Source organism: Cloeon dipterum, chromosome 1, assembly GCF_949628265.1.
Source record: "Cloeon dipterum chromosome 1, ieCloDipt1.1, whole genome shotgun sequence".
NCBI classification, from domain to species: domain Eukaryota; kingdom Metazoa; phylum Arthropoda; class Insecta; order Ephemeroptera; family Baetidae; genus Cloeon; species Cloeon dipterum.
In genome coordinates this window covers 34,387,172-34,408,247 of record NC_088786.1, presented here as the reverse complement: position 1 = coordinate 34,408,247, position 21,076 = coordinate 34,387,172, and the positions used below count along the sequence as shown (strand labels likewise).

The following is a 21,076-nucleotide window of genomic DNA, read 5'->3' as shown; positions in this document are numbered from 1 at the left end:
CATAGGATTCAACTTGTTGAGCCCAAGCAAACTGTCAATTTCCCAACAAATGTCTAATTTTCATTTGGAGCGTGCTTATTGTTAGTGCCTGTGAACAAAGCTAAAAATTAGTTCCATATAACAGTGTTTTTCACAACCCTCTGCCGCTTTGGCCCGGGTAAAAACACGGTTGGGCCATAAAACTAGGTACTGAGCGAGGCAACCGTAAAACGTATTCGTGGTGGCGAGCTGGGCTAGTTGTAAAAATTAATAGACTGGATGAGAGGGTGTGCGTCAGTTATTAAAATGCGGCTCCTTCGCGGTGGACCACCGCTGGTCGGACACTAAATTCTTTAGAAGCCACTTTGGCCGCTGCCTCGTTTGCTGAAATGTGCGGCTTTCGGAGTTCGGACTCGGCGCTGCTGCGTAATGAAAATTAATGACGCGAGCTAATTTCAAAAGTTAAATTTCCTGTCGCACGCTCGGGTCATTTTTCGTAATTATTTTCTGCACAACAATGCCACCACCGCCCACCGCCGCGGGAATTAAATCTTATATAGTACAATTGTGGAGGGGCATTGTTTGCACTCCATCTATACGGAGTCGCTGGCTGCGCTGCACCAGAGTAATTATTATCACTCGGCTGATGTAGTACTGCAAACAGCACGCAAAATGGTTAATGCGACGTGTGCTACATTTATTTGGAACACGTGTATGATGCGCTTGATTGCATTCCGCGCTGTTTTTCCTACGAATGAGAGCACAACAAACGCTTTCAAAAGGCACCAGTTTAGTCGTTAACGCTTAACGAGCCGTGATAAAATTAATGCCCATTCAACTGTCGAGTCTCAAGTGCCTTGTTAAAAGTCTGGAATGTATAGTTTCCTGATTTTTGTGTCTCTTGACTAGAAAGATTTTAAATAATCGGCCTGTTCCACTGTTCGTCTTCGAAAATTAGTATGACTGACACAGCGGGGGCTAGATTCGTGCGACGCGCAGATATGGCGTCCGGTGGAAAATGGTCACGGGAAAATGCGCGAAAAGAAGCAAGTTTTCGTCAATGTTGTGACATAATTTGCATTAATTGTACTGATTGTGTCTTTTGGATCGTATAAAAACAAACTCTTGACACTCGTACGGCAATCCAAAGAGAGCTTTTTGTTTCCCACATTCAGACGCCATCTTGGATCTGCGCAGTGCGAACCAATTTTTTCGCACATCTGCCACAATTGTCAAAACATTGACAATTTGATATGCAAAAAGAGCCCGGATTTGTTCGCATTTTATATTTTATTGTTTGTAATTTTCGCTCTCTTTACAACTTCTGTATATTTACAGAACAAACAGTTTGTACCTTTGAGATAAATTTCCGCTTCTCCTGAACTCGGTTCAAACTTGCTGTTAATTTCAACTCACTGTTCCGTATCTAATCCAGTTGCGAGAGAAAGCCACAGACAATGCAACTTTCTGAAGCAGATTTATTTGCTTTGAAGTTTCTCTGTTGGCAACGAGAGAGGCAACGTTGACATTTGCTGATTCACATGCGCTGCAAACTCGGAAAGTCAATAGTCGACAAGAATAGGGTCATCAGGCCATTCACAAAATTTACGAATGCCGCAAGGGACACGCGAGAGCAATTTATCCTCCTCTCTTCTGCGTCACAGAGTTCCTATGCAGAGGCGGCCGGCGCAGCAACAAGAAAAATAATTTAAAATAAAAGACAATGCGTGCGCGGAGGGCGCTGCTAAAATTTTGAGCTGGGGCGGTCGTGAAACGACGCCGTCTTTGTCTGCCAGAGAAGCAATTAAAACGAATGAATGTGTCGAAACTTCATCAGCGCCGACGAGAGGACGGAATTAGGTCCTTTCTTTTAAAAAAGACAGTCTTTTGAGTCCTTGTAAACGTAATAACAGTTGAAAAGAAACAGCGCTTTCGTTTCAACATTAATCAAGGGAGAGAACGCACGCAGCCTGCAGAGTAGTAGTGTTAAATCATACTCTGTCACCACTCTCGCCCTGATGAAAAACAAAACAAATAAACCGAGATCGAGACGCTCGTATATATTCGCAAACAGCAAAGAAACCACTCAAGAATGCACTAATGCAACTCCATTTTGGCCTCAATCTCCTCTCTCCAGGCTGGCCGGAAGTTTATTAGATACAAAAACCATTAAGGGACACGTTGGAGGGAGAGATTCATTAATTATACAACTCTTTGTCCAGTCATGAAGGAACTTACTAACATTAATTACAACAGATATTTCAAACTGACTGTTGAATATCCTAGATTCAAAAAGTTATTATTTAATAACTAAATACGAACACCAAAATTTTCATCCCTGCCCTTTAAACATTAATTTAGAGTGTTTGAAACATAAACAGGCCGGAGCTCCGTAAGTTTGCTTAAAGCGAAGCAAATCTCCCTGCTAAATTACGTAGGCTCAGCGGAGCAAAGGGCAAAGGTACGAGAGGGATGAAATTTCAACCCCCTCTAGAGAAAGTTCAGCGTGGAGTATGCATCGCAATTAATAAAAAATTCCATCGCTCCGCGGAGGATTTCCATACAAAAGCTGCTGGAGGAGCTGCTGCTTGCTCTTCACGAGCAGGTTATTATCGAGTAAAATGGCTTTCACGCTAACAACCACTGACGCCCCACAATTTTATCAAAACACCTTGAGCGGGTTCTTTCTCGACTCGTTCGTTCGTTCGGGTGGTCTGACTGCATTGGGTTTTCCACTATGCACTTGAGCTCCACTCTCGGACGGAGAGTTTTTGACCAGAAAGCTGCTGAAAGCGCGTGCTTTGTGTATACTATATGAATAATAAATTAGCTGGTCCTGCCTGGCGGCTGACTACGCGCTTTTTTCAAAGAGTCGCTACTGCGCCCGATTTAAGTTGGTATTTACTGCTTCTCTCTCTCTCTCTTTCTCTTTTTCTACCCTGCCGTTAGTAAAAATTATTAAAAGCTCGTGAGCCGGGCTTGTTAGCCCATTTTCGGCTGGATTAGAACGCACGCCGAGAGTGAAAGCGTCACAAATAATTATTAAATACGGGCACGGTGCGTGCAAAACTGGGGTTGGCGCAAAAACGAAAGATTTGTTTTCCGCTTTTTATGGAGGCGACTGTTGGATGACACTGTTTGGGCTTAAAATGAGGAAAGCATTCGATGTAAAAAATTCGAAACAAAAGTTTTGCGAGTAAAAAGTAACATCAACATTTTATAACCAAAAAATCGACAGTTGACGTCATCCCCTATTGATTTTTATCACTAAACCTGATGCTCATGACATTTTCAGACTTTTACACCAGTAGTGTCAACTATACGGAAATTTGTTTAATATAGGTGAACCAGTTTAAATTCAACAAATCGATCGAATGATACATTTTTAGAGTAAAATTACTAAATTTGGCTTAAGGGTTGGTTCTAGGTTCTATCCTGTATAAATTTTACAAGAATAGATCGCAAAGGAAAATACGGCAAATATTTCGGGAAAGCTGATAATTTTTAATTTATTTGCTTCAATAAAATTAGTGGTTTGCTGTTTTAATATTTTCTACAAAATATTTATGCATTAATTAAAGTGGAATGATGCAGGGCAACAATTGAAAATGATTTGAATTTTTGGATGCTATAAACAATTTGTTCAACAATTTGCAATAATAAAAAAGGACCTTCCTACAGTAAAAATTCAAATTTTCCTAATTTTTTTCCAAAATTCACAATGCTTGAACATATTTTCTTGGCATTTTCCGATTCCTCGTCGAGATCTGTCCAACGGTGTATGCCACTTATTGGGGAAACTCTTGGTTTTGAAATTAAATCGGATTTCAAGTAAGGAGACAGCCATTACCATTTGAAAAGCACGGTAACGTTCCAGTCAATTTTCTCAAAAAATTACAGCGCTCCTTAGGTCAATTTAGGCTTTAACTGAATCCTAAGGGATGAGTTTATGCATTGGCAACAAGCATTTTCCAGGCTTTTCCAGCATCATTCCTCAAAAAATGGGAGAACAATTGAGTTAGGCTGCCTGTTGGTCAGTAAAAAATATCAAGAGCAATAATTACTATTGTTTTGAGCTACTCACATCATCGGGAAAAATACAAAATCTAGGGACGCTTTCCAGAATTAAAACCCAATACATCGGTTTACAAGTCTTGCCATATCTTCCCAATTGCTTTGACTTTTGCTTCACACCTGAAAAGTTTTTGCTCTCAAAAGTCTCAAAGGATCCTTTTATATCATTCGTTGAATAGGTTTGATTTTAAACACTTTGTAGCCTTTTCATCTGTGCTCCATTATTAAGGTTTCAGCTGACTGTGCACAAAGGGATCATTTTTCGCGCTACAATGAAATTTATCGCCCAGGCGACAAGCGCAAATTGCTGTCCGTCGAGCGGGAAGAAGGGGCCAGTGAAAATATTTTCTTCTCACTGACACATTTATCGAAGTTTGAACAAGTGGAAGGACTTGGCCTCGAGGACGGCGCGGCACTGAGACTGCCGGGCCCGGCTGACACTAAACAATTTTTTCCGCCAACCGTGCAAAAAGCTTCTGTCGAGTATTTCTTTATACTCTCTTGCCTGCCCTTCTTCAAAGATGTATATCTGCAGCGGCGAACACGCCCATTCTTACGTCTCTTTTGTGCTGTTGCAAACGTCTCGCGGCATAAAATATGGAAATTCAATTTTTCGAGTCGAGTGTGTGAGTGTGTGTTCGAAGAACGGCAGCCGCGACCGATTTCTGCTCCCGCGGGAATTAATATTGAAATTCTCACAACAGACGCAGCTATTAGTTATGGAAATATCTCCACGGGCCAAACGAAGCGATCGCGTGCGTGCACGCGTCCGGAATTTATCTATCGGTGAAAGAGCGATGTTTAATCCCTTTCGAGAATATACGCAATTGGGCTGGTCGAGCAGAAAAGGACGCTTGGCGATTGCCTATCGATCCGCTTCGCCGCGTGCACTACGTAGAAGTGCAGGCGCTATTCGGCGCTATTCACCCGAGCAGGAAGAGGATCCTTTAATTGAGAGCTAGTGCGTCGTCGTAATTCGATATATGCGCGCCAGACTGAACAAAGAGCAGGAAAAACTCGAGCGGAAGCAGCGGGGGTAAATATTTTACCAGCAGTGTCCGCACAAGTAAAACAGGTATATGCAACACGCTTCGACTCCCAGCAGAGCAGGTTGCATAATGAAATATTTACACACATGGGCTGTTTCTCGTTAACGATGGCGCCGGAAGCGGACATCGATGCCGTGAAATCACAACTCTGCCTTTTAAATAATACCAAAGCCCGACTGAGTTTTTGCTCCGCCGCGAAATGAAATCGTTGCTTTTGCTTGGTGGGAATTCTAAATATCGACAGCCAGTTAGTTACACGGCCGAAATAGTCAGTTTGCTTTGGCAAAAAGCGGGATTACTGAAACGGCTACGGCTTTTGGCGCGTCTCCAACGAGGAAATTCAGTCAGATTTTACGAGAGAAAGAGAGCAATTCACATTGATTTCCAGAACTGGTTTTCATGATAACTGACGTGGTTGATTTGAATTTCCTCTTCTTTAAAAATAAACCTTTTGAATGGTATCAGGATACTATATTTATGACATGACCAAAATAAAATATTAAAAAAGGTTTTTCAACATCACCTGCCTAAATTTTGCTAACAGCAAACATATATATTCAACATTTGAATATGAAAAAGTGACCTTTCCATCCCGCACCACTAAATTCTGTGACGAACGATTTAATTACAACAATTTCCTGGATTGCGATAAAAACGGTACATTTTTTTCTCAACTAGTGAACTTTTAATTTTCGTCGTGACATAAAACTTTTTATTTCGTCCTTTTGTGTGATTTTTATGGTATAAAAACAACTCTAGACCTATTGTTAGGGCTGTGAATTTTAGTCGATTTTTTGGACAAAAAAGTCGACTATTTTTAGACTGTTTCTAAGATAAAATCAGATGGTTTTCGACAGTTCTATTTTCATTGTTTCCTTCGCGTTTTATTATTATATTGTTCGTAGTTACAGTCAGTCAACAATTTTTGTCGTTAGTTGGGAAATAATGACGTATTTACTAAGCATAGAATTCTGATTAAAAAGAGTGCGTCTATTCCAATTTAATAAAATCGAAATATTTCGCCCAAATCGACAGTTTTTAACATGTGGCTGATTTCATCGCAAAAATGCAGTCAATTAACTCAAAATAAAATGCAAAGAAACATTTTACCCCTCAAAAGCTATACCAAATTTTCACTCAAGGAAAAAATGAAACAAATAATAAAAAAATTCAACCCTCCATAGCAATATTTCTTCTTAAAAGGGGTTTACAAAATTTACAAGAACATCTCATGGCGTCATGTGTCTTAAAAATGGTTATACTTTATTAAAAAATATAATTTTAGCTGGAAAATCCCGTAGAAGCTGAAAATCTGACACATAAAAGCTAACTTTTAGGTTAAAGCGACTCAAAATCCCAAGCCTAATGGATATCAAGGAGAGTATAATTTATAAAAATGAGAAAAACTTTGAAAAATAATGTATTTTGCGAGGTGCTTGATATATTGGTGGAAATTTTGGAAAATTTATCATTATTTTTTACGTTTACTCAATTTATATTTGGTCTTTAAACTGGTCGAGGAATAAAAACGATGAATTTCTTCTTTGACAACGAGGATGAAGCCTGGTTTTAATTATATTCAACAATTTATATTAGTTAAAATGTAGAATAATAAAACCATCCCTATTTTTTGGTCTAAATTCTGGGTTATAGCGTTTATAAACTGTTCTAAATAGTATAATTTAAAAAAAATTTACATCACTTAATTATATTAACTGAACTGAGGCAAAAGAAAAGTTTATTTGCTTCGATTGCAAGTTTGCTGTATTGCCGCTGATTGGAATAAAGTTCACGGAGTTTACGATAAACATATTTATTAAATCTCATTACCGCGCGAATGTATAGCTTCACAATAAACATGTGTCACAACCACACTATAGCGATCGCATCGCAAGCGTCAATTGCACAAACACGGAAATTAGTGTCAGGTAATGCAATTGCGTACGACGTGACCACGTAAACAAATTGTGCGGAGCGGCGCCGCACACTCGCTTTCGTCGGGGGTCGCGAGTTGCCCGGAAAACAAGAGCACATGCTTACATAAGTTGGCAGCGGGCAGCTGCGCTAACATTTGAAATTGGGCAGGCGTCGGGTGGAAATAATTTTGTGTCCGGGGTCGACGACAACTAACAATGAGGGCAACAATGCGGGCGGGCAGGGCGTGACTCACCTCGACAGCAGATGTAGTTAGCGCCGCGGCGGCCGCGAGTCTGGCCGCTCGTCGCCGAGTCAACACACACTGGCACGGCGGGCGGCTCAGGGCGGGCAGGGGTGTGCGTATTGATCGGCCACCACCACCGCCGGCCGAACGCCTCGTGTCGAGCCGCTTGCCAACTTAACAGAGCAGGCCGGCGCGCAGCCCCTCATTTCCTTTCGGCCGAACCATTATTTCCTGCTGCGCTTCCTGATTATTTGCATTTTCTCTCGTTTAATGACTTGAAAGCGGCAGGTTCGCTTCGATGCTGTTATGTCTTTCACTCCTCCTCTCAGCTCTATAATTTACGAGAAAACATACACACATACACACACACAATGAGTCGCAAGGACAACACAAAGTAACGTCTACTCAGAAAGCCCTCGAGTTCTCTTATTCAAACACAGAATTGTAGGCAGAATACTCCACAAATTGTAGTGAGCTCGGAAGCAACAAAGGAGGTCAAGGGTCTTATTTCATAAACTCTTGTCGCGCCTAGTAATGAATTTAGGGATACGCACTTTCCGGCATTTTCGTTTTTTTGCGAAATGGTTGGATTCAGGTGATTTTAAATTCATAAACATTCCGTGCATAAATTACAATTTTATTTTTCTGTCGGAAAAACAACCGTTTTTTAATTGTTTCCAAAAGCTTATTCATTCTTGAAGATGATAGCATCAGGCATAAAATTAACAAATGGGTTTTTAGATGGGAGAAATCTAGCTAAAAGTGTCACTTTTTGATTTAGAGATATTTTGGGGAAACATAAAGGAAATTAACTTCCCATTTAATTTAATAGCATCGCATGAATTATGATTTGGAAAATTGTTTGCAGACTGAAAAATAGTTTTTGTTTTTCAAATTAAAAATATAATAATACAATACAAAAATCTTTTGGCCTGAAAAACCCCCAAAAATGTTTTTTGGCTGAGAAATTGTATCCAACAAGTTAATTGAAGCGTTAAGGTACTAATTGTAAACTCGAAGCTAAATTTAAATTACTCAAAACAAATTTTAAACGTTGAATTTAATCATTATTTGTCATTTAATCCAAATAATTATATTGTTTAATCATTTTTTCGTGGATTTCTAACCGCACAATCGAGCCACCGCATCAATTCTACTAATTGGCAAATTAAACCATCACATTCAAACTAAATTTAACATTTTGGGGAAAATATGAAATACACAACAAACAGTAACGATCGACGCACTATTGATTTTTCACTGTATAAACATGACAAGAATGTTTGTATTTTAGCAATTAATTTCAATTTTTCATAAATCTAAAAAAGAGAAATCTAAAACCACTACATATTTTGTATTTATTCCTTTAAACGGCATCGCTCAGGAAATGAGGTGAAAATTGCTTTGCCGATTTGGTTGCGTCGCTTCTTTCCTCTTGTAAATGGCGTCATTTGTCTGAGGGTTCGCGTGCGTCTCGGCCAGAGTGAACTAACTCTCTGCGCGTTTCAGGCTTGAGCAATGAGGCAAAAACGTGCCTTATGAAATTTTCGTCTCCTGCGCTTGAGAATTGGATTTCTGTTGACGTGCACGCTGCTTTTCTGCAAGAAAAGTGGGCCCGCCTGCTTTGTTTAAGCCGCTTTTGTCGGTTATTTAGGCCGGCGCAGCGGGAGATTTTCCACCCGAATTTCTCTCTCTCCACACGCATATTCTCGAACGGAGCAAATGGGATTTGTACATTTTTATCAAGGCATAATATAATACATTCACTCTCTCTTGGGCGCGAGGAAGCATCGCTTTGTTGGCCTTATCGAAATTTCTAAAGAAACTCATTTTGCGTTTTGCATTTTTCATATCTTTTGCAACAACGTCCTCTCCTCTCGTTTCTAGGGATATGAAAAGGAAGCCACGCTGAATGAAGCTTTTTTATATAACTTTGCCATTAAGCGAAAGAACGCCGCGATTCACGATTGGTTGCTCGCTCAAATTAGTTATTTCCAATGAATAATCACGCTGCGTCTGCTAACTAAATACTAAAACAATTTCATAGTTTTACCTCTCTTTAACAAATTGAATAAAGTTAAACTTTTAAAATTCGATAACAGAAATAAAACGAGTGTAAAATGTAAATATCCATAGTTTATGCCTTCCTCAAGTGAACATTTGTTATTTTATTTAAAATTTTATCAAATATATCGATCTGATTTGTTCTTACGTATATCAATTGAATTGCAAATCAACTAATAAATTATTTTCTGAAGAATTCTTCCCTCGAGGAAAATATCGGATGTATGAGAAGAAGAAATTTCTTATATTAAGTTCTGTTGAAAACTCTGGAACCTCATGAAGAATATTAAAATTTTAGTTTATAAAGAAAGTCTTTCTCAATTCACAGACCAGATGAGATCAATATAACCAGGTTGCTCCATGCAAACATCGAGATCTATCTCTCTTTCATGTGCATTATTAAATTTTCCGTTTCCTTCTCGGAATCACAAAAAGTGCGGGGGTTCTTTGAAACTCTGCTCACTTGAATAGAAATTTCTCTGCATTCGTCCGTTCGGTCGGTCCGGGATATCTTCTCCATCTTGACTGTGTGCTCTTTTCTTTGGCGGATTCCGGCCAGCAGATAACTCTCTGCTTTGCAAACATCTTTGCGATGCCTGTTATGAGAATACGCAACCGGTAAACTTTTGTTGAAACTCTCGACAAAAGTGAAGCGTCAGAGGCAGCGCACGGGAGAGAGCATTTTTACACGCTGAAAAGGCTCAGGAAAGAGGCCAGGCGATGTCTTCTTATTTCGCAAATCCAGATACATACACTTTTGGCAAAGAGAAAGAAAATGCCTTTGATGCCCTCTGCGAAAACAAGCACACTCGTCGATGAGAGTTTCATTTGTGCGCGCCGCTGATGGAAAGCAAGGCGGAAAACTCGTCTCTCAACGGAATTCGCCATTGATGAGTTTCCGCTTTTAAGCGTGCGTCTGGACGGCAAAAAGGGGCCGACGGCGTGATTTATTGCCGATCATGAATATCGCGTATCAGATCAATACGCGTCTAGCTATGTGTTTTGTGCGTACGGGGATGTACAATTTTTCAGCTGCGTCGACGACCAGCAAAAAGGCCAACGAATGGAGATGGATGTAATAAAATTGGCCTTTTGTGTGAGGAACGTGACGACAACGACACGGTTTGTGACATTTGCAGCCCCAAGGAGTCGTCTGCAACTAAGTGGCCAATTAGTCCCCGCGGATAATTAGAGGCTTCTGCTTGTCGGGATTTCCGTTCACTTTTTCTCCGCTTCTCACTTTGTAACAACTGGAGACATCCAGTCTTCTCATATCAGCACGCGGCAGCTGGTAATGAAGCTTGGGAATAATGAAGCCGGCTCCTTCACTCTCGGCTGGATATGCTATATTGAAAGATCCATTACTCGGCTTTTAATGATCACTCTGATCGCTTCCCGATAACTGTAATTTGCAGCGCAAAAAATATCGACACTCACTTGAAAAGAGAAACTCCGTCTGCATCATTATATTCCGCTTTCAAGTGTAGTCGCGTTTGCGACGAATCTCGGTTAGCATGAAACTTGAGATTCAGAGCAGGTGTATAAAAAATTCTTTTATGTTATTGCAATGGTCTGTGCATATTCTCGTTTTTCTTTTGGAATGCATAAAAATGCGTTGAATACAGATGATGACTATTCAGAAAATAAAAAATCACATTTCTCCCTTTTTTCGTACCAGCCGAAAATTCTTCAAAATTGGGAGAATTGGCTGGAATTGTTATGTTTATTCAATAAATATTGTTTGCTTGACAAAAATAAATAAATTACAGTGTAAAAGGTATGTACACTGATTATTCTGTGCAAAGGCCCAAGGGATCTTGTCTCGTTCGACATCTCCTTTGGCCTCGACGACCTTCAATGACTTATAAATTATTCGGTACGACTTTCTTTGTCACCTTTTAGTGCAAAAAACCTTCGGCGTAGGGCGCACCCGGGGCCAGGTTTACGAGACACGCAGATATGGCGTCTGGTTGAGTACGGCGGGAAAGTTACAAACGTAAAATGCAATTTATCATGAAAGTAGCTTCAGCATAATGAATATTTTTGTTATTATTTCTTTACTAACACAGCTGATTAGCCTGGTAATTGGCGAATCAACCGTTGGGTGACACATCAGGCCAATGGAAATGTAACAAAAAACGCGGAAACGAAATGATTTGGTCGGCACGCCTCTTTTTTGACGCTTCTGATTGGCCGCTTGACCGTCTCCTGATTGGCTTCCATTATTTCGACGCCATATTGACTTCTGACCGGCGGGAACCAAACACAGATCGCAATCAGATCAATCTTAGACACATATGAGTTAAAAATATTATTCCTAAACTGTACAGCACCAACCCACGAAAGAAATTTATATATTTTTTGTGTGATTTGACTTTTTATAGTTTCTCAAAGGGCATGATTTTATTTTATAGCGACTGGTGATAAATTCTCCCCTTTACTAGCACAACAAATTTTGTGTTGGTGTAATATTTTCCCAAAATGCGATGTACATATGACGTCCTTCCTCCTTCCAGCAAACGGTTCCGCCTGTTTGCCACTTTTTCCTCGAATGTCACAGCGTTTCGTTAAGATCCATTAGCAGATTAGGCCTTTGACATGAGAGAGCAGTGAGCCAGATACAAAAAACAAAAAGAGAAATAAGAGCCACCCCTAATGCCAATGGAGTCGACTTTTTCGGAAAGACTGCCACCGGAAAATGAAGATAACAGTCTTGCACCTCTATAGAGTGTCGCACGCTGTAGTATATATATCGATAGATTAATACGGTCGACTGTCCCGAGCCAGCAGTCATTTTTCAAGTGGTCCCAACAGCCGGTGGCACGGACGGAACAGGCGTCACCGCTGTTTTGATGTATTACCTGCCAAAGCGACGCTGCAGCCAGCGTTATTGTCCGTCCTTTCCTGCTCGGCGGATCCTTTTTGTAATTCCCGGCCGGGCTTTTGTGGAGGTCACCGCATCAAGAAGCATTATGATGAGCCGGGCCGCTGCAAAAAACGTGCCTTGTATGTGTGTGTTCTCTCTCTCTCCGGCGGCGCGCTGGATTTTCCCTCCAACCCCTTTCACTGGCACGAGAGCGAGAGAGTCTCTCGCTCGCTCTCCAAGGAGCAGAGCAGCCAGCTTCCTCCTCTCTCAAAAGGGCCCTTTCAAGCACCCCTTGTTTGCAAGTGACAGGGGTGTTGAAAAAGTAATGTTTTCCTTTATTTTTTTCAAATATTTCTCTCTGGCGCGCCGCGTACGTGTCGTCTTCTTCTCTCGGGCGTGCGTGTGCGTCAGGCAGATGGAGACGAGCAACACGGGAAGCAATCGTCCCCATGAATTATTAACCGTCCTGTTCCTGCAATTCCGTGTCGCGCCCGCCCCTTTTCGGTAATTTATTTTGTCCATTCGCTCTTTTGCTGATCGCCCACGCACTCGAGTGTCTTGTTTTCGCCTACTCCACTTAAGTGCTTTTTATAAACATTCGCATTAGGCGCGTTCGTTTTTGTCCACTCTCGCTCTCAGCCCTGATCGATTCTTTTTGCCGAATAGATTGAATTCCGAGTGCTGCTCCCACTTGACACTTCTTGATTTAATGTTTTGTAGCGGACAGCTTTGGGACACTCGCCTGCAAGATGTTTCTAGAAAATGTTACAGCCATTGAGAATAGCAATTTTGAATTGGTTTCATTTGTCTTTATTACTGATAAATTTGAAAATGCCAAATCCCTAGATTTTTAAGTTCCAAAACATTAAAAATTCATCAGAATATTTTGAATTTTAAATTAATGAGCAAATAAGTCTACAATTTTGCACTGCACTTTGGATGTGTCATTGCCATCACTTAAAAAAATAAAAAATGAATTTTAATGTGTATTCACCAGTTGCATAAACCCTAAGTGTTCGAAGCCGCCAACAGATGGCGCCACCGTAGACTTTCGATTTTAAGGCACTTCCGCTGCGATTTCAGACTCAATCTAGCTACTGTGCATTCTTCAATTAATTTGCTAATTTTTGACGTGCTGAAAACCAAAATCGGTTCAGCCAATCGCCGTAGAATCGTGAAAAACTATTTTTTGAAATTAATAAATATTTTCCAACGTTTCTACGGTGAATGGCTGAACCGATTTTGGTTTTCAGCACGTCAAAAAAAAGCAAATTAATTAAAAAAATTAAAATAGCTAGATTAAGTCTGAAATCGCAGCGGAAATGCATTAAAATCGCTTAAAACAAAATTTTTAAGAAAGTCTGTGGTTGCGCCATCTGTTGGCGGCTTCAATAACTAAGGGTTTATGCAACTGGTCAATTGACGATCGTTAAAAATAAATTAGAATCTCACAACAGTGAAAATCTGTATGAATTGAAAAGGGAAAATCTTCTTATGGGAAAAGATCCGCAAAATATTCTCGTTTTGAACGGAAATTCACGAATTTTTACTAAATTCAGGCGTTGTTAATAACTAGCAATATTTTAAAACTTGGTTCGGTTGCTTATTGTTCCATTCTAGGAGCTTTTAGTGAAAAACCTTGATTTTTGAGAAGAAAAGTTCTTAAATAAGAACTATTCCCCAGATAGAGGAATAACTTTTTTCGATCCACTGGCCAAAATTTTCAAGATGATCCATCCTGCGTCAATTTTTCTGCCGTGCCATTCATCTATACATACATTATTCATGAAGCAGCGGCATGTTAATCAAATTTCAGCCTTCTATAAGATTGGTTTTCGTCATCTGCAGACGTGCCGTTCGGTTTTTTCCTTGCCACGTAGCTTTGGGGATTTTCGTAACAAGCTCGAGCGGCAACGTGCCATTGCAAATTAACAGACCGACCAAAATCGATGCGCAAAAGCAAGCGGACGGTGGACCAATCGCATTCGGTCGCCGGCATAAATCACCAGCGGTGATTGTGTCCTAAATCATTGTCACACCTGTGAATAAATCTACTCGCGCACCAGCAATCACGTGGCGCGATTGCAATTAAAACGCTAAGCGCGCGCGTCCCGGAGCACACAGCAGCAACACGTTCGGTCATTAGTGTTGAGTGAGAGGCTGAGTAAACACACGCTTCATAGTCGTAACACCGGCTTTGCTCGCAAAACAATTATAATCGTTTGCGAAGGGGCGAAATGTAATGACGAAAACGGACGCGATTATAGTCTTCCGGCAGGGACGTGACCTTTTATTTCCCCATTTCTGGGACGTGCTCGAGTTAACAGCTCTATTGTTTTTGCAGAGTCGGTGGTAAATATCGTTATTTTTTCTTAAATCGGTGAGTTTACTGGCTTACAGGAGGAAAATTTTGGCCGAATTCATTTTTCAGATTTCAGCCTTCTCTATTGGGAATTAATCCGGCAGTAAGTAAGATTTCTCTGTTTCTAGATCGCACTTTAAAAAATGAATTAATTTTTGGGCTTGTGATTTTTGCATTAAAGATGATTTTTCTGAAGGAAGTGGTGACATTCAAGGAAATTTGTCACTCGTTCTCTGCTCTTTTTGATCTCAGCGACTGATTACAGTCGATCTTTTACAACGATTGGTGATTTAAAATCCTCTTCAGTGTCGATTTTGTATTGCAGGTTAAGTACTGCTGACGAGGATTAAAGAAGATTGATACTGCAAAATCCCTTTTAATAATGCACGAACATATCCCTTAGGATTTAGCTGAAGCCAAAATTGACCTAAGAAGCACAGTAATTTTTTTAAAAAAAGTGCCTGCAATGTCAGCATGCTTTTCGAATGGGGAGGGTTGTCTCCTTACTTGAAATACTATTTTATTTCACAAAAAGAGTTATCTAAAAGGTTTCGTACGCTGTTGGACAGATCTCGACGAGAGGAATCGAAATCTGCCAAGAAAATGTGGTCGTAAAGTAAGTAAATGTTTGAGAAAATTGGGAAAATTCGAGTTTTTACTGAATGTGCAAGGTCATTTTTTACACATATTGTTTAATGATCAAATTTAATGCTTACTGCATCCAACAATCCATTGTATTTTCAATTATCACCCTGTATTGATCCACTTAAAGAGGAAGTATACTGGAAAAGCCTGGAAAATGCTTGTTGTCAATGCATAAACTCGTCCCTTAGGATTCAGTTAAAGCCTAAATTGACCTAAGAATCACTGTAATTTTTCGAGAAAATTGGCTTTTCAAATGGTAATGGCTGTCTCCTTATGTACTTGAAATCCGATTTAATTTCAAAATCAAGAGTTTCCCCAATAAGTGGCATACACCGTTAGTTGGACAGATCTCGACGAGAGGAATCGGAATATGCCAAGAAAATATGTTCAAGCACTGTAAATTTTGGAGAAAATTGGCAAAAATTGAATTTTTATTGTAGGAAGGTCCTTTTTTATTTTTAGAAATTGTTGAACAAATTGTTAATCGATCAATTGTTTATGGCATCCAACAATTTAAATAATTTACAATTGTCGCCCAGTATCATTCCACTTTAAGGGACTGCAAAAGCTTTTTCTTGTAAGAGAATGTCTGTAATAAATTATATTTGCTCTTTAACTTTTTTGCATTTACCGCCGGTCCAGAATTTAAAATACGCAGATCAATTTTGTTGCATATATTTTTAATAAAAAGGTTTCTGATTCTAATCACTGGGTTTCGGCCTTCTTAGACACAATTTACGGCCGCCTGCTGTGCACATCCCGGGTGTTCATCTAATTCCGCCTATGCAGCACCACCTGCTACTGACTAAGTGACTATGCAACGCGCTGTACATTCATAAACGGCAAATTGCCTACGCCTGGCTCCGGAATCGAGTTTAGCTACTACTCTGCTTGCGCCGCAAGAGCAGTTGGTTGGAATTAGCATTTAAGCGCGAACGTTAACTGCAGAAGAAAAGCTTCGGAACGCCGTAGGTGTGTTTGCCGATGCAAATTGCCTACTCCATTAGTGACGCCGGTTTGATTTTACAGGCCTCTTGCGGAGTCAGATCACTCAACGGAATGTATTGGTAGGGATGAGTGGTGATTATACATATTTGCTATCGTGTAGGCTCAGATGGATGAACGTTTAGAGGGCTAATTGAATTGCTGTTGAGAGGCTTCAACATTGGATTCCACCACGATTATTGGCGAGCAAATTGATGCTCTGGTATTTCAAAGTATAGAGTGAATCAACTCTGCATTCTCATTTTTGAAAGAGTGCACAACCAGCGCTCGGGAAGCTGGATAATGCTAAATTATCTCCCCCGGCCCGACGACGCAAATTTGAATTAACGGCTGGGGCGAGAGACGAAAATTAACTTTCGTGTAAGTTAGCTGGCATGATCAAAATTTGATTTCGCCTCCGCCTGCAACGGTTTGCCTTAACGTCTAGATTATAATGGCAGGCGTGTGCTCCTTTGACAAGTCAGTTCGATTCAGCCTTGGCAGCGTGTATGAGCCCTTCGTATTCATCCATTGTCGGCACGAGAATTTTCATTATTGATTAGGCGGGCTGCTGTGCTCGGGGCCAAGTTCATTACACGAACAGTATTTTTCAATCTTTGCCTGCTGCTCCAATTCCCTGGCTCTCTCTCTCTCTCTCTCTCTCTCTCTCTCTCTCTCTCTCTCGCTCTCTCTCTCTCTCTCTCTCTCTCTCTCTCGCTCTCTTTCCGGACTATTATAAGCTTGAACTTTGGAGGCGCAGCTTTCACCAGGCTGATATCTTTAAGTTTGAGCCCACTTTGCTAGCTATCGCGCACACCTTTTGTCTTCCGACAAGTTTCGACGCGCGGAAAATGTTGTGCAAATTTAAGACCGCCTTTGCGTTATGTGCAAAACTCCTCGCTCGGAGCACAATTTCTGCTCCGTCTCCCTTTCCCTAGTCAGAGTAATTCATTTTCTTCAGCTGCGCCGCAGAGTCGAGAGGTTGAAACTGCTCTAGTTGATGCGGAATTGCTCTTTCAGCACTGCTCGCTTGGAGCTGGCAAAGTTGTGATTTTTAATAAAAAAGAAAGAAAGAAGGACGAGTTGAGTCTGCTGGGATATATGGCGTAATTGCAGCTCACGCGCGGACTCGTAAGGGATTAAGAAAGAGAACAACTCCGGAGCTAATGATTCTGGCCTGCAGCGTTGAGTTGCAATTAAGATTAATCTCGCTACAATTTGGAAAAAAAAGAAAATGTTCAAAGCCGCACATTGCGGTGAGGACTAATTGGATGGAAAAGGACGGAGCCAAATTCACTCGACTGCTCGTTGAGTGACGCAGCAACTCTTTCAAATGAAAAAAAGCTCTCGGCTCGTTTTTCCCAAGCGAAACGAGCTGCTCGTCAACATTGAAAACATTCCGGGCGCTTGCAGATAAATATACACACGAATCTCGGAGGCATCGTCAGCAGTGAAAGAGCCAAGCGGCGTTATCAGCGCTTACAAAAATGCATGCACCCTGGCAGTCGTTCAAGCAAGCATCCCCCCGCAGCCCTGAGTGAGATAGCGCCCTTTGACAACGCGTGCCCCGCCGCCGGCTCTTTCCGCTGCGATAAAAGCGCACCGGTCGCTCCCTCTCGCTTGCACGAACGGTGGGCAAATCTGCGTGAATTATTGCGCATCGCCACTAATCAATTACGGTCGGTGCATGAGCCCCGTGCGCCAAATCAGCGATTGCTCGTCACGCCGACACACACACACATCCGACGGTGCCAAACAACGGCCTATCTTGCTCGTCCGCTCGCTGTGGCTGGCTAGCTGCGCGAAAACTGGGGCGAAACGAGCTCGTTTGTGCTGTGTCGCTGAAATTCTCGCTGCTGCTGACGTCAACAATCGCAATCAACTGATTAGCACTCCTCCAGGGGGCCGTGGCGGTGTGTTCGCCCCGCCTAATAATTACCCTTGCAGCGCGCGGTAATGAGATATTAAATTCCCTTGATGGCACGTAATGCGAAAGAGTGCGCTAATGATACACGAACGAGCGGCATAAAGCTCGGTTTTAGTGCCGCCCATAAACGAGACGAGCCCGCATTTGTTTGCTAATTTTGTTTTCTTCCCGTGTAAATTTGTCCGTTATTTGATATTGTTGTACTAATTCATGCAGCTTAAATTGTTTTATATATACAATGCCAAGCTCTATTGTGTAGAATTTCAATTGTTACGGAAGTATTTGCAAACAAATTCTTCTTCATTTGTGCTGATGCAACCCTAAATTCCTTCATTGCATCAAGGACGATGAAGACTAATTGTAAGTGAATGGTGTATGGTTTTTACTATTAAAAGACAATGAAAAGATTTGTAAAAAATTTAAAAAGTCATTCTTCTCAAATTGGAACAGAACAGACATTAGTATGACGAGAGGAGAAGCGCTTTAGTGTCATTTAAAATCGTTTAAATTTCCATGAAAAACATCATAAACTTCCACATTGACCCGTAATGACCTTTAACCTTTTCGATTCAATCGGGCTTGGCTAATGGAATGCTATATGCAAACCTATATTCCACCACTATCATATGAGATATGGTGGTCTCGTATTTTCCATAAAGTCCCGCAAATATTACTAAACTTAATAATTTCACGATTTTTTTGCAGACTCTCGCAGTGTAAATTGATGACTCGAACGATTTATTTTTCGATTTTACTAATAGAAGTAACTTTTATAAATATCAGGGAATTATGTAACTGTTTCTGCACTTCATGAATACTTGGAATATTTGTACATATTTCGATTTAAAGGCCAAGTCGGAGCAGACTCTGAAATATAATTTCACGAGAGTTGACAGAAGCTTCCGCCATGCACGGCAAGATCAACACACTCACGGGAAAGCAGTCTCAGCGGGAAAGCAATAAAGTGCGTTAAGCCCGAGAGATAATGGTGGTGCCATGATTTGACAATTTCATTTCACAAATGTGGTGGCGTTCACGCAGCCACCGCCGCCGTTTGCTGACGATTGCCAACGGCCGCGCACATTCTGCTTCTGCAGGCCCACCAGAGAGCAAAAGCAGAGCAGCTTCCTGCGGGCGAAATTGTCGCAAACATTTTGACAATCCAATATCAAAGGCATGTTCGGTGGCAGCGGCAGCAAATACACTCGCGCGGGAGGAGAATTTCGAGCACCGCAATATCGGCATGCGAGCTGACGCAGGTTCGACATGCCTCATTTTAAATCCACTCGCAAAACTGAGACTGCTTTTTATATTGGAACCGCGTGTGCGAGTGTCGCGCCCTTTTTGCTCCTTTGCCTCGCACTTCTAGAGATGATCAAAATTCTGAGAGCGACGAGCGCCCGAAAAGCGCCAGTTGCCTTGGCTACCGACGACGCAGAGAGAGAGAGAGAGTGAGATATGTGAGGCGGTAATGAGCTCGTAATATGCGAGTGATACATCCAGAATAGAGCGGCCGCATATCATTATCACTTTATCGCCCGCTAACGACGCTGCTTCAGCCGCAGTCGGCCCAAGCCCAAGCCCAAGCCGGCCGCGATCTAATTTGTCAGGGTGCGAGCTCATTTTTTCGCCCGCGTTCTGGCGTAAAAGACAAATGGCCCGGGTGCAAGTGAGAGCTTCTGTCTCCAGCACTCGCATTCATGGAGCCAACTGAGAGGGTCATGTCTCTAATTTCCGTCTGCTCATAAATATGGTTCCTTTGCAGAGTGCTCGTTAAATTACTGCCAGCTTTATTTGATATTTGAGGGAAACTTGTGAGGAAAATTCTGCAGAGCTGTAAATGACTTCCTTGCCAAAAATAAAAATACTAGAGACTGACGAATGTCACTTATGAAGTACAAATATTTTTAAGACACAGAATTAAAATCATAACACAGACTGGTTTAATCCTTTAATTTAAGATAATTCTGAGTGGAAAATTTATTCTAGACAGTGAATATTCTGTGAGGAAAATTAAACAAACACGTTCTTGAACTGTACAGCAGCTATTTTGGCTCCGCAGGCCTCATCAGCAGAAATTTACCTTTCAAATAAACCAAAGTAATAACCTGCAGAGAATTCTGAATCAGCGATTAACGAAAATTGTTTTAAAATAACAAGTGGATTTAGCCGAAATCACAGTGAAAATGTTTTGGTTTTTATTTTATTCAATCGAAAAAGTTTGAATTTTCTTCGATTTTCCTGTTTGTTGGCGCCTGCTATGCCAATTTTTACTATTTTGAACGTCCTTCCAAGTACCTATCCTTGCAATTACCTCGTTTTTTTTTGTTTTTCGTGGGAGTTGATTCCTTTTTCACCCAGCAGTGACCGCAGATGCGTGTTGAAATTGGTTCCTGCCTGTCAGCTCTAAGATTGCGTCTATAAATGTGGGAATCTTCAAGCTCTGCTTTGCTCTCTGTACAAGTGTCGCGACTGTTTTTTCCGTTGGCTAGTCAGATACCTGCGCGCCACGCGAATCTGGCCCCGGTGACTTAGAACATTTAAAAACCATCTAAAACCCATAAAAACGTTTAGGTACCAGAAAAAACCAATCATCTCATATGAGCCCCAACCAGCAAAAATGCTTGTTTGAAAGACAAAATCCTGAATAAAACAATTTCCTCAAAAAAGGTAAAATAAATTTTGCTTCCGCTAGTAACAAACCAGATACTCAAAGGGGCTACAAGGAACTGACGAGTAGTTAGTGCAAACAACGTGAGAGAGCTCTAGCACAAGCCACAAGGGCATTTCGGGTTGTGCTGTGTGTGCGATCAGCAAGCGAATCGCGCTCAACGTCACACAAGCTCGTGTTTGTTGATTAAGTCGGTCATTACGAGTCGGTGGCGGCTTAATGTAGTCGTGCCAACAGTAGGCCCGGAGCCAAGTTCAAAAGGGCCAGCTTTTTGTGGCACCCGCGGGCCGGGCC

The 21,076-nt window shown here is 41.3% G+C and overlaps 1 protein-coding gene across 2 annotated transcripts in view; it reads right to left on the bottom strand.

The window, feature by feature from the left end:
* LOC135939337 (uncharacterized) overlaps positions 1–7,392 on the bottom strand; it is a 33,478-nt gene extending 26,086 nt beyond the window's left edge. The window contains exon 1 of one of the 2 annotated variants that reach the window (XM_065483668.1): positions 7,273–7,392. The gene's annotated coding sequence lies outside the window, so the exon portion shown is untranslated. The remainder of the gene's footprint in view (positions 1–7,272) is intronic. The other variant, XM_065483659.1, reaches the window with a different exon arrangement.
* Positions 7,393–21,076: the final 13,684 nt, after the last annotated feature.